This window comes from Crocuta crocuta, unplaced genomic scaffold (genome assembly GCF_008692635.1).
Source record: "Crocuta crocuta isolate KB4526 unplaced genomic scaffold, BGI_CrCroc_1.0 scaffold152, whole genome shotgun sequence".
In the NCBI taxonomy this organism is placed as follows: Eukaryota; Metazoa; Chordata; class Mammalia; order Carnivora; family Hyaenidae; genus Crocuta; species Crocuta crocuta.
The window spans coordinates 4,366,306-4,375,682 of NW_027528798.1; the positions used below are offsets into that span (position 1 = coordinate 4,366,306).

At 48.2% G+C, this 9,377-nt stretch overlaps 1 protein-coding gene across 3 annotated transcripts in view; it reads right to left on the reverse strand.

Annotated features, from left to right (window-relative positions):
• The window catches only part of ZDHHC1 (zDHHC palmitoyltransferase 1), a 30,625-nt gene that overhangs the window by 15,961 nt on the left and 5,287 nt on the right, over nt 1-9,377 (reverse strand). For 2 of the 3 annotated variants that reach the window (XM_077755591.1, XM_077755588.1), the window contains exon 1: nt 4,127-4,392. The exons of the other annotated variant lie outside the window; for it this stretch is intronic. The gene's annotated coding sequence lies outside the window, so the exon portion shown is untranslated. Of the gene's footprint in view, nt 1-4,126; nt 4,393-9,377 lie in introns of those variants that run through there. 3 annotated transcript variants of the gene reach the window in all.

Below are 9,377 nucleotides of genomic sequence, written 5' to 3' on the forward strand. Positions count from 1 at the left end.
ACATTTCAAGTTCTCATTATGAACTGTAGAATAGTTATGTGACTGATCCACTTCCCTCTTGCTCTCCTCTGCTCCCACCAAAAAAATATTTAGAAATGTTTTCTAAGATTTATGAATGGCGTTGTCAAAACAACCAGACTGAAGTGAAAAGTATTGGCCCTAGAGACGCTGTGGGCATCCCTGTCTTCATGCAAAATATTTGAGGATTTCAGAAAAGAATCAATTTCATTACTAAAGAGGCTTTGTAGGAGGAGGCCACTGAACTGGCAGGGTAGAATGATGGGGTTAGAGAAGAAGCGACAGGGCTCTTCGCAGGGGATTGAGGGCCTGGAGACCTGAGCCACCAACAGAGAGAAGCAGATTGGAGTGAGGCAAGAGCATGAGGCCTGGAAACAGAGCCTAGTTCTGACTCCCGCGCTGCCACTCACAGATCAGGTGACCCAGAGGCAAAATTTCAGAGGCATGTCTTTGGGTGTCTCCTTTACTCAGCTTTCAAAAAAATTAGCTGCGGGGTGCCTGGCTGACTCAATAACTAGAGCATGCAACTCTTGGGTCTTGGAGTTATGAGTTCGAGCCCACTTAAAAAAAAAAAAAAGGTAACTGGAAGGCAATTTGGCAATATCTACCAAACCTTAGAACACATACACCCTTGGGTCCAGTCTTTCCATTTCTAAGTATTTATCTTATACATATAGTCACAAAGTACACAAAGATTCACTGCAGTCTTGTTTGCAATAATAAAGAACAAAAACCAAGATAAACAAAGTATGGCCCAGTCACACAATTAAATGCTATACAATATCAAAACAATGAGGGATGAAATGACCTTTGATACACAGTGAAGTGAAAAAGCAAGATGTGGGCAGTTGTAGAGCATGGAATCCAGTAGGTAAAAACAAACGGGGATGGGTATGTTCCTATTTGTACAGATTCTCTCTGGAAAGAAATACAAGAAGGCAAACACAAGGACAGCCTCTGGGGGAAGATCTAGTGGCTGCGGTGAAAGAGATTAGCTTTAACTGTGCAGTGTTTGATTTTGTTTACCATATACATGCAATGCTTTAAAAAAATGTCAAATAAATAATTAAGGGGTGTCACCTCTTACCTTCCTGGCCCACTGGGCTGCCATATAGACCAAATGTGCTTGTGGGTTTCCGAGCCCTGTACCACACCTGACAGACAAGGAAATCCCACCTAACGACCATGCAAAAAGAGTGCTCAGTTTTATTTCAGCGCTTCTTCATTCTTTGAAAGCAATTCTGAATCACTCAGCTGCAGAGCTGTGAGGAAGAACCACAGAGCCCCCCAGGCGCTGTTGGGGGTCTTGTCAAAGCTGGAATCCGACCACCAGGCAGCACAACAGAGGAGTTGCTGGGCAGGACTTTGTTCCAGTCCTCAGCCAAAGGCCAGCTCGGCTTCCTATGACTCCAGAACCCAAAGGGAAGATGCACACAGCAAAATGGTTTTGCTCACAACCATCTTTTCTGTTTGCTAAGAAAAGCTAGAGGATTTATAGTTACCACCTGAATTATTTTCTATGGATATTTCTTTTTCTTTCTTGCAGGACTTGAGCATACAACCCTGAGATCAAGACCTGAGCTGAGATCAAGACCTAAGCTGAGATCAAAAGTTATATGCTTAACTGACTGAGCCATCCAGGCGTCCCTCTATGGATATTTCTAAACAATGTTTCCTTGCATCTGCTTTTGAGAGAGAGACAGAGACAGAGACAGCGTGAGCAGGGGAGGGTCAGAGAGAGAGGGAGACACAGAATCTGAAACAGGCTCCAGGCTCTGAGCTGGCTGTCAGCACAGAGCTCGACGCAGGGCTTGAACCCATGAACCACGAGATCATGACCTGAGCCAAAGTTGGACGCTTAACTGACTGAGCCACTCAGGCGCCCCCCTTGCATCTACTTCTAAAATAATCTTCACCAAGCATGCTTGGGTGGCTCAGTTGATTTCAGCTCCAGTTGTGATCTCATGGTTCATGGGTTCGAACCCTGTGTGGGCTCTGTGCTGACAGCATGGAGCCTGCTTGGGATTCTCTCTCTCTCTCTCTCAAAATAAATAAATAAACTCAAAAAATTTAAATAAAAGAAAGTAATTTTCACGAAGATTTAACAGATGTCCAACTTAAACTTAAACAGAGGCTGGGGAAAAAAGGTTGCATGGTCCACACTGTTTTATAGTGCAAAAAGTCATTATAAAAGAAGTTTTGGGGCAAATACTTTATTCAAAATTCCCTACAGGTGCCAGAAAAGTCTCTGGCCTTAAAATTCTGGGAAGTGGCTCTAGTTTGACTAAGAGATGCACACCATGACAATTGAGTTGGAACTTCAAGCTCTTCTCATAGACCTGTCCAGTCACTGGTCTCAGATGTGGCTGGGCTTTTCATGTCAACAACGTGCAGAAGTCTGATGCCAGACCAAGCCTGAAATCTCACTCATTCCTGAGCTGATGTGGTCTGCAAACATTTTCTATGCCATTCTCCTCATGAAGCAACCACTGCAAACTGTTCGGGATTCAAGGTTAGTCAGGGAAAGGAGACAAGAAGGAGGGAATAACAATGGAGCGAAAACAAGGCCAATGAGAGGAGCCAAGGGTTGTTGATTTTAACCAGGAAATCAACTCACATGATTGTAGGAGCAAGCCTGGGGGAACACCCACCAAGAAACCGTCGTTAAGAACAAAGTTGTGACAAAACAAAGTAAGAAAAACAAAAGAAAAAACCTAATTAAGCACCAGTGGTGCTTTTATTGCAGTTCATGGTGATTATCTGCTCACAAACCCATCTCCCATGGTGAACCACCAGTTCCACAAAAGCTGAGACCACCCCACACCTATCTCTAAATCCAGCTCTCCTTCAATAAGAGAAACTAAACCACTTCTTACTGGCTCTGCTGCCATCACCCTAATCCAACCCACCATCATTACTCCCCTGTAGTGTCTCAGTAATAATGGCCATTTAGAAGGAACTTTTCCTGTGCCAGGCACTACTTTAAGTGCTTTAACAGAATTCACTTGGGGCGCCTGGGTGGCTTAGTCGGTTAAGCGTCCATTTTTGCTTAGGTCATGATCTCGCGGTTTGTGGGTTCGAGCCCCGCATCGGGCTCTGTGCTGACAGCCAGCTCAGAGCCTGGAGCCTGTTTCAGTCTGTGACTCCCTCTCTCTCTGACCCTCCGCTGCTCACACTGTCTCTCTCTCTCTCCTAGAAATAAAAAAATAAAAATAAAAAATAAAAAAGAATTCACTTATAAACCCTCACAGCTCTCTGAGGTAGGTAGGTCCTGTTATTTCAAACTTCCCATAGACCTCCTCTGTCATTGGTTTCAGACGAACTGGTCCCTCACTTTCTCTCTCAGAAACAACATGCAGAACAGCATCCGCCTTTCACAGATGAAGACCCTAAGGCTCAGAGAGACCAAGTTCTAGGAGACACAGCTAGACTGGCAGAATCAAGATGGCCCTCAGCTGACTTGCTGGTGTGCCCTGTGATTATGACACTGTCCACAGCAGCCAGAAGAAGGTGAGGTTTTCAAAATTTCAAACTCATCAAAACTTTTCAACGGTTTCCTCCTCCTGCTAGGATAAAGTTGAAATCTCCATCACATCCTTCAATGCTCCCCTCATCCTTTCTGTTCCTTAATAGTTAATACTTTGCTGCCTTTGCATTTGCTTTTCTCTCTTCCAGAAACACTCTTTCCCTACTAACAATGCAGGCTGGCTCCTTTCAACCTTCAGGTCTTAGCTTCAAAGTGACCTCTGCCAGACCACCACCCCCGCCCCCTCCATTACGTCACCGGAGCACTTATCTCGACCGAAAATCACTTCAGTCATCCATCTGGAGCCTGCCCACCCCACCCCCCTTAATATTCTGAGGCTTCTGGAGATCGTGCCGTTTCTTGGACTCCTCTGTGGCCCGTCCCTGGCACACAGTAGGCGCTCAATGCAGATATGTGAACCTGATGGATACTAGATGGAGCCCCGCGTTCTGCCCGGTCCCTTGGAACCCAGGCCGCGGGCTCCAGGCCGAGGGGAGGGCAGAGCACAGCCGGGCGGCGGCAGCCACAACCCCGTGGCTCAGGCCAGGCTTCGAGGTGAGAACAGCGGTGGGGGCTCCTCACCTGCGCGTCGCGTCGACCGAGCCAGATCGGCCCTGCCAAGGTCACCCAGTAGTTCAGCCCCCTCGCCTGGCGGTCCACCCTCCCACGGTGGCGGCACTTCAGACCCTCACAACGGAGACGGTCCCCGGGACCAGGCGGCGGCGCAGCCCGGAGCGGGGTCCCATTCCGGGCCGCGCGACGGAGGCTGGGCCGGCAAGTCCTAGTGTACCGGCTGTAGCGGGCAGGCTGTACGGCCCCGGCCAGGCCGAGGCGGGATGAAACTCTTCAGGAGCTGGGCCCGTTCCCCTGGCAACGGCGCGGGCTACGGCGCCCCACAGCGGCCAAACCGCGCTGCGTCACTTCGCACCGGCACCAAGGCTCGGGGCGGGGCTCACCAGGGACCCCTGTCACCCTGGCCGCCACGTTCCCCATTCCCTTTCAACAATTGTACTCGAAAACCCACTTGCCTCCCACCCTCATTCCACAGCTGTCTTCTCGAAATCCTGACTTGTCCCAAACGTGCCCGCCTTCAGTTTCTCCCTTGAGACTACCACTGTCTGGGAGACACCCCAGTCAGCCTGCACACTTTAATGAGTATGTGCTGGACACTGGGAATACCGTGGGAACACGAGATCCCTGCCCCTCAGGGAGATTACAGGCTAAAGGAAAGACAGGTATCAAGAAATACACAAACAAATATGCAGGTTTCCTCATAATATAAAGTGTGAAGTATAAAAGAAAGTATGTAGTTGGGGCGCCTGGGTGGCTTGGTCGGTTGAGCGTCCGACTTTCGCTTAGGTTATGATCTCGCGGTTTGTGGGTTCGAGCCCCGCGTCGGGCTCTGTGCTGACTGCCAGCTCAGAGCCTGGAGCCTATTTCAGAGTCTGTGTCTCCCTCTCTCTCTGACCCGCCCGTGCTCACGCTGTCTCTCTCTCTCTCTCTCCTAGAAATGAATAAAAATATAGAAAAAAAAAAAGAAAGTATGTAGCACAAAATATCTCCTTTCTAGATTTCCTTTAAATCAAGCAGAAATCCTACTGGGAGCCCCCATCTTCCAGGCTGGCGGGACATTCAGTCTTGGTATCTAACGTGCTCCTCTTACTCAGGTTATTCCAAGGACTCGGGATCTCCCGCAATTGCAGCCTGAGAAGCACGCTTGGTCCTCTCTGGTACTGAGATCACAGTCATTGTCCCAACCAAAGGACTTTTAGGTTTGGGTTCTAAGGGGGCATGCCTGCTGCCCCAAGATTGCCAGGGGACAGGTGCCTGCCTCCCTGGCTGCAGGGCCTGAAGACTCTTCCCTTCCCTGGCCTTGGGGACCTCGCTGCTGGACCTGGCTTTCCTGAAAGCCCCCCTCTCCCTTTCTCCTTGGGCACCCTGGAAACGGACTCTCCCTGATCTCAGGCTTTATCAAAACACAGGAAGAACCTGTGTCTTCCAAATCTTCAAGGCCAGGCTCTCTGAGAAAAGGACTCCCTCTGGCCAAGTCTGCTTTTTAAAAGCACAGGTAGTTTGATCATGTTCTTCCTGAGTCTGTCAACATAGTGTGGTCCCTAGTCCAGAACCTGACACTCCCTAGGGCATCACCTAGTAAAGAAGGCAACATTTGCCTGCTCCCAGGGCAGGCAGTTGACAGAGAAATCTTCTCAACATGAAAACATCGTCTTATTAGTTGCCTGAGTAAGACACTTCCAGGGGTCCCTTTTGCCTTTGGGATGAATTGAAACACCAAAGCATGGCTTCCAAGGACCTGCTTGGCAGGCTCCTATCTACCTCCTCTTCCCTGCTCTCTCTGAGGATTATGCAGCTCCTGGAACCCACAGCATTTGCTGCCACCCCCAGGGCTTTTCCCACAGGGTTCCCTTTACTTGGAGTGTTGTTCCAGCTCCTCCTGCCCCTTTTGGCCAATTTCTATGAAAATGTGAGACACATTTTTCTGGGACAGAAGTCACCCCCTCAGGCAGGACTTGTTCCTTCCCAGAGCAGGTGCCCCTGACCAGCAAGGCCAGTTGGCCCAGGGTGGAAGAGCCCAGGCCAGAGGGAGAAAAGGTCTAACTGTGATTTTAAGGGCTTCCACATACATGTGTGAGGATTCCAAGCTGGTTTACATGACTCCTAGAACCGCCACCATAAGAGACCTTTGGGGTAGGGAAAAAGCAGTTCACCTTGCCCTGTGCTGAACCAACAACCCGTCCTTAATGAGAACCATTGAATGCATGGGCTCCCTGACCCATGTCACTTGTCTGAGGGCAGATCAGTAGTTCCTGGGTTTCAATCTCAGCTCTGCCAGTCATCAGTTGAGCAAATTTCTTAACCTCTGTGACTCTCAATTTGCTCTTTTGTGAAATGAGGGTACCAATAACTTCTGCATGAGGACGATGAGGCTTGAAAATGTGCACAAGTGTTCAGTTGGTAGTCGACATTGAGATGTATAATCTAGACCTTGCTGGTCTTTCCACCAGGAAATGATGCTATCCATTTCATCAACTAATGAAATTAAATCTTAATTGTGAAATTAGCCTGGGTGGGATGTGGTCAGCCACAGCTCTTGTTGTCTGGGTCGTAGTACCCTTTCCAATGGACCCTTGGATGAGTTGGCCCATTTTACTTGGCTTGTCCCCATGGCCACCAGCATTTCTTGCCCTGGCTAGCTCAGTGGCCTCCTGACTGGTCTTTCTGCTTCCACTGTGGGCTCCCCACCCCCATCAGTCCATTCTCCTCACAGCTTGTGACTGTCAAAAAAAAAAAAAACACCAAGCTGATTAGTTTACTTCCTGCTTACAACCCTCATGACTCTCCCTGCTCCCCCAGGGAGCAATATTTCCATGTACCACGAAATTAGAATCAAAACCTCCTCCTTACAGCAGCCTCCAAGACCTCCCGTGCCCCCTGGCTCTGGTTGACCTCTGTGGCCTCATGGACTCCCTTTCCTCGAAGGACCAGGCTCACTGTTATACTAGGGCCTTTGCACTGATGCTCTTGCTACCTTGAACATCACTTCCTCTGGGAAAGCTTTCTCTGACCCTCAGAATAGAAGAGGCTGTTACTCCCATAGCACTATGGGACTCTGGTTTCTGCTGTCAGCGGCTCCTTGATTCTGTAGTGATCTGATTAGGAGCTATCCCTCCAGCTGGCCAGAGAGACCAAGAGGAGGAACGATGTTTATCTAGCTCACCATGGCTTCCCTAACACAGAGCCTAGAACACAGTAAGCATTCAATAGATGTTTGCAGAAGGAAGGAAGGAAGGAAGGAAGGAAGGAAGGAAGGAAGGAAGGAAGGAAGGAAGGAAGGAAGGAAGGAAAGGGGAAAGGAAGGAAGGAAAGGATAGTGCTTCTTATAGGAATTCTTTTGTGAAGCTTTTGTAAAGTAAATGATACTTGTTGAATTATTTTTAGTGTAAAAATTGACTTTCCAGTATTAATAGCCACATCCCTTCAACATAGTAAATCTATTTTTTTCTTATCCCTTGCAATTTTTTTTTTTTTTTTTTGTGCTACACTCAGGACATTTTCCTCCCATTAATTTTTCCTTGTTAAGTGGTTTTTATGACTACTTAGTGCTTTAAGAAAGAAGTACTGCTCGGCATTTAGTACATTCTCTCAGCTTCCTTGGTGAGAAGGTTTTGGCAGCTTTTCCACTGTTGACTATAACCAGTGTAGCTTGGAACACGATGTCACCCCTCCAGAACACTCTCGGACCTAGATAAAACTTATTCTGTCTCTACGGGGACAAGGTGTTTGGAAACAGCACCTTATGCAACCGAGCTGCTGCAGGGCCGTCCCTTGGAGGCAAATGTAATAAAAATAATGGTGTGTGGAAAATGTGCCCACAGAGTCCTAGGAACTAAAGCTTTTAAAGCTTTTCTGCCAGTAATTCAGCTTTTATTTTATGTTTCTTGGAAAACTGAAGGCCTGTATTTACCACATGTGTTACCAAAGATGCAGGGGGTAGGGGTAGGGGTAGTAAAAGGTATCTTGGGCTGGTAAGAATGTCTATGGCCCCCTAGTCAAAGCTCTCCTCTTTGCAGCTGACCTCCACCCAGCCCTGCCTGCGCTCCCCAGGGAGGGGTATTTCCATCCATCAAGAAATCTCTCTTTGCTCACTCACTTCTATGGGGAATGGTATATGCGTGCGAAGTTGCTGGCTGTTGTTACTTTATTTCAGAAATGTGCAGGCCTGAGACACCTGAATTTTTCCTCGAATACTTGAAAGCAAATTATGTGCTGGAACCTCTCAGACCTGTTCCCAGCAGAATTTCCTTTGAGTGTTCATATCTCGAAACCTTATGTAACCTGACACAATTATCTGAAAAGGCTCGGAATCTAAAAAAACAGCGTTCTGAGCTAGGAATGAAGGTTGGAGCTGGGAAAGAAGTGTTCTCCCCTGCCCGGGGACTGGGTCATACCTCACTATGACAATACCCAATTCACATTCCAAAGAAAAATGCTAACCCCCTGGCACTGTGACCAGTGGGCGCACTTGCTACATCTCTGAACAAGGAATTGCTTAACGAGGTGCTCAAGGGACATTACAAAAGCCCTAGACCTGGCTGGTGGTTAAAAATATTTCGATAACCACCTTGAGCAACTGGTCTTCCCAGGATGGAAGCAAGAGTGGCTTGGGCCCCTTTCAGGAGATAACCCCTCCACTGACTCACAAATCAACCCATCTGGAGAGCTGGGGTCTCATGCCAGCAGTTAGCGCTGCAAAGGGAATAAATGCACTGGTCTGGAATCCATCCTTTTACCATGTGGTCGGTCAGGGTGATTCTGACTTTTGCCCAGCCCAAGACTCCACCCTCCCAGCCCCCCACCGAGCCCAACCCCCAACTCTAGGGAGAAGGGGAGAGTGAGGACACAAACTCTAAGTGGCAGTCCTCCACCAGGGGATGGCCCCACATTCTCAAAAGTCCTTGACCCAAGAAGCTTCTGCTGCCTCTCCTTTGGTTTCACTTTTAGAAATCCCAACCCTGCTCTCCATTTGCATACCAGCGGTGAGATCTCCAAGGAGAACAGGCACCACTCATAGGTGGTTGGCTTTTCAAGGAATTTGCTGGAGAAAATTGTAGGCAAGGCCATGAACAAAACTCCCTTCCATCTGGTTTCAGTTTATTTAAAAAACAGCACACACAGGCCTCCCCACCAGCAATCAGAAAACAGCCGCAGCTTCCCCAGGGGGGTATTAGCCACCAGGGGTGGGGCTGAATTATATATATGCAAATAAATTAAACCAGCTAGCCAACAGCAACTAATTTTTGTATCTTTTGCAGTT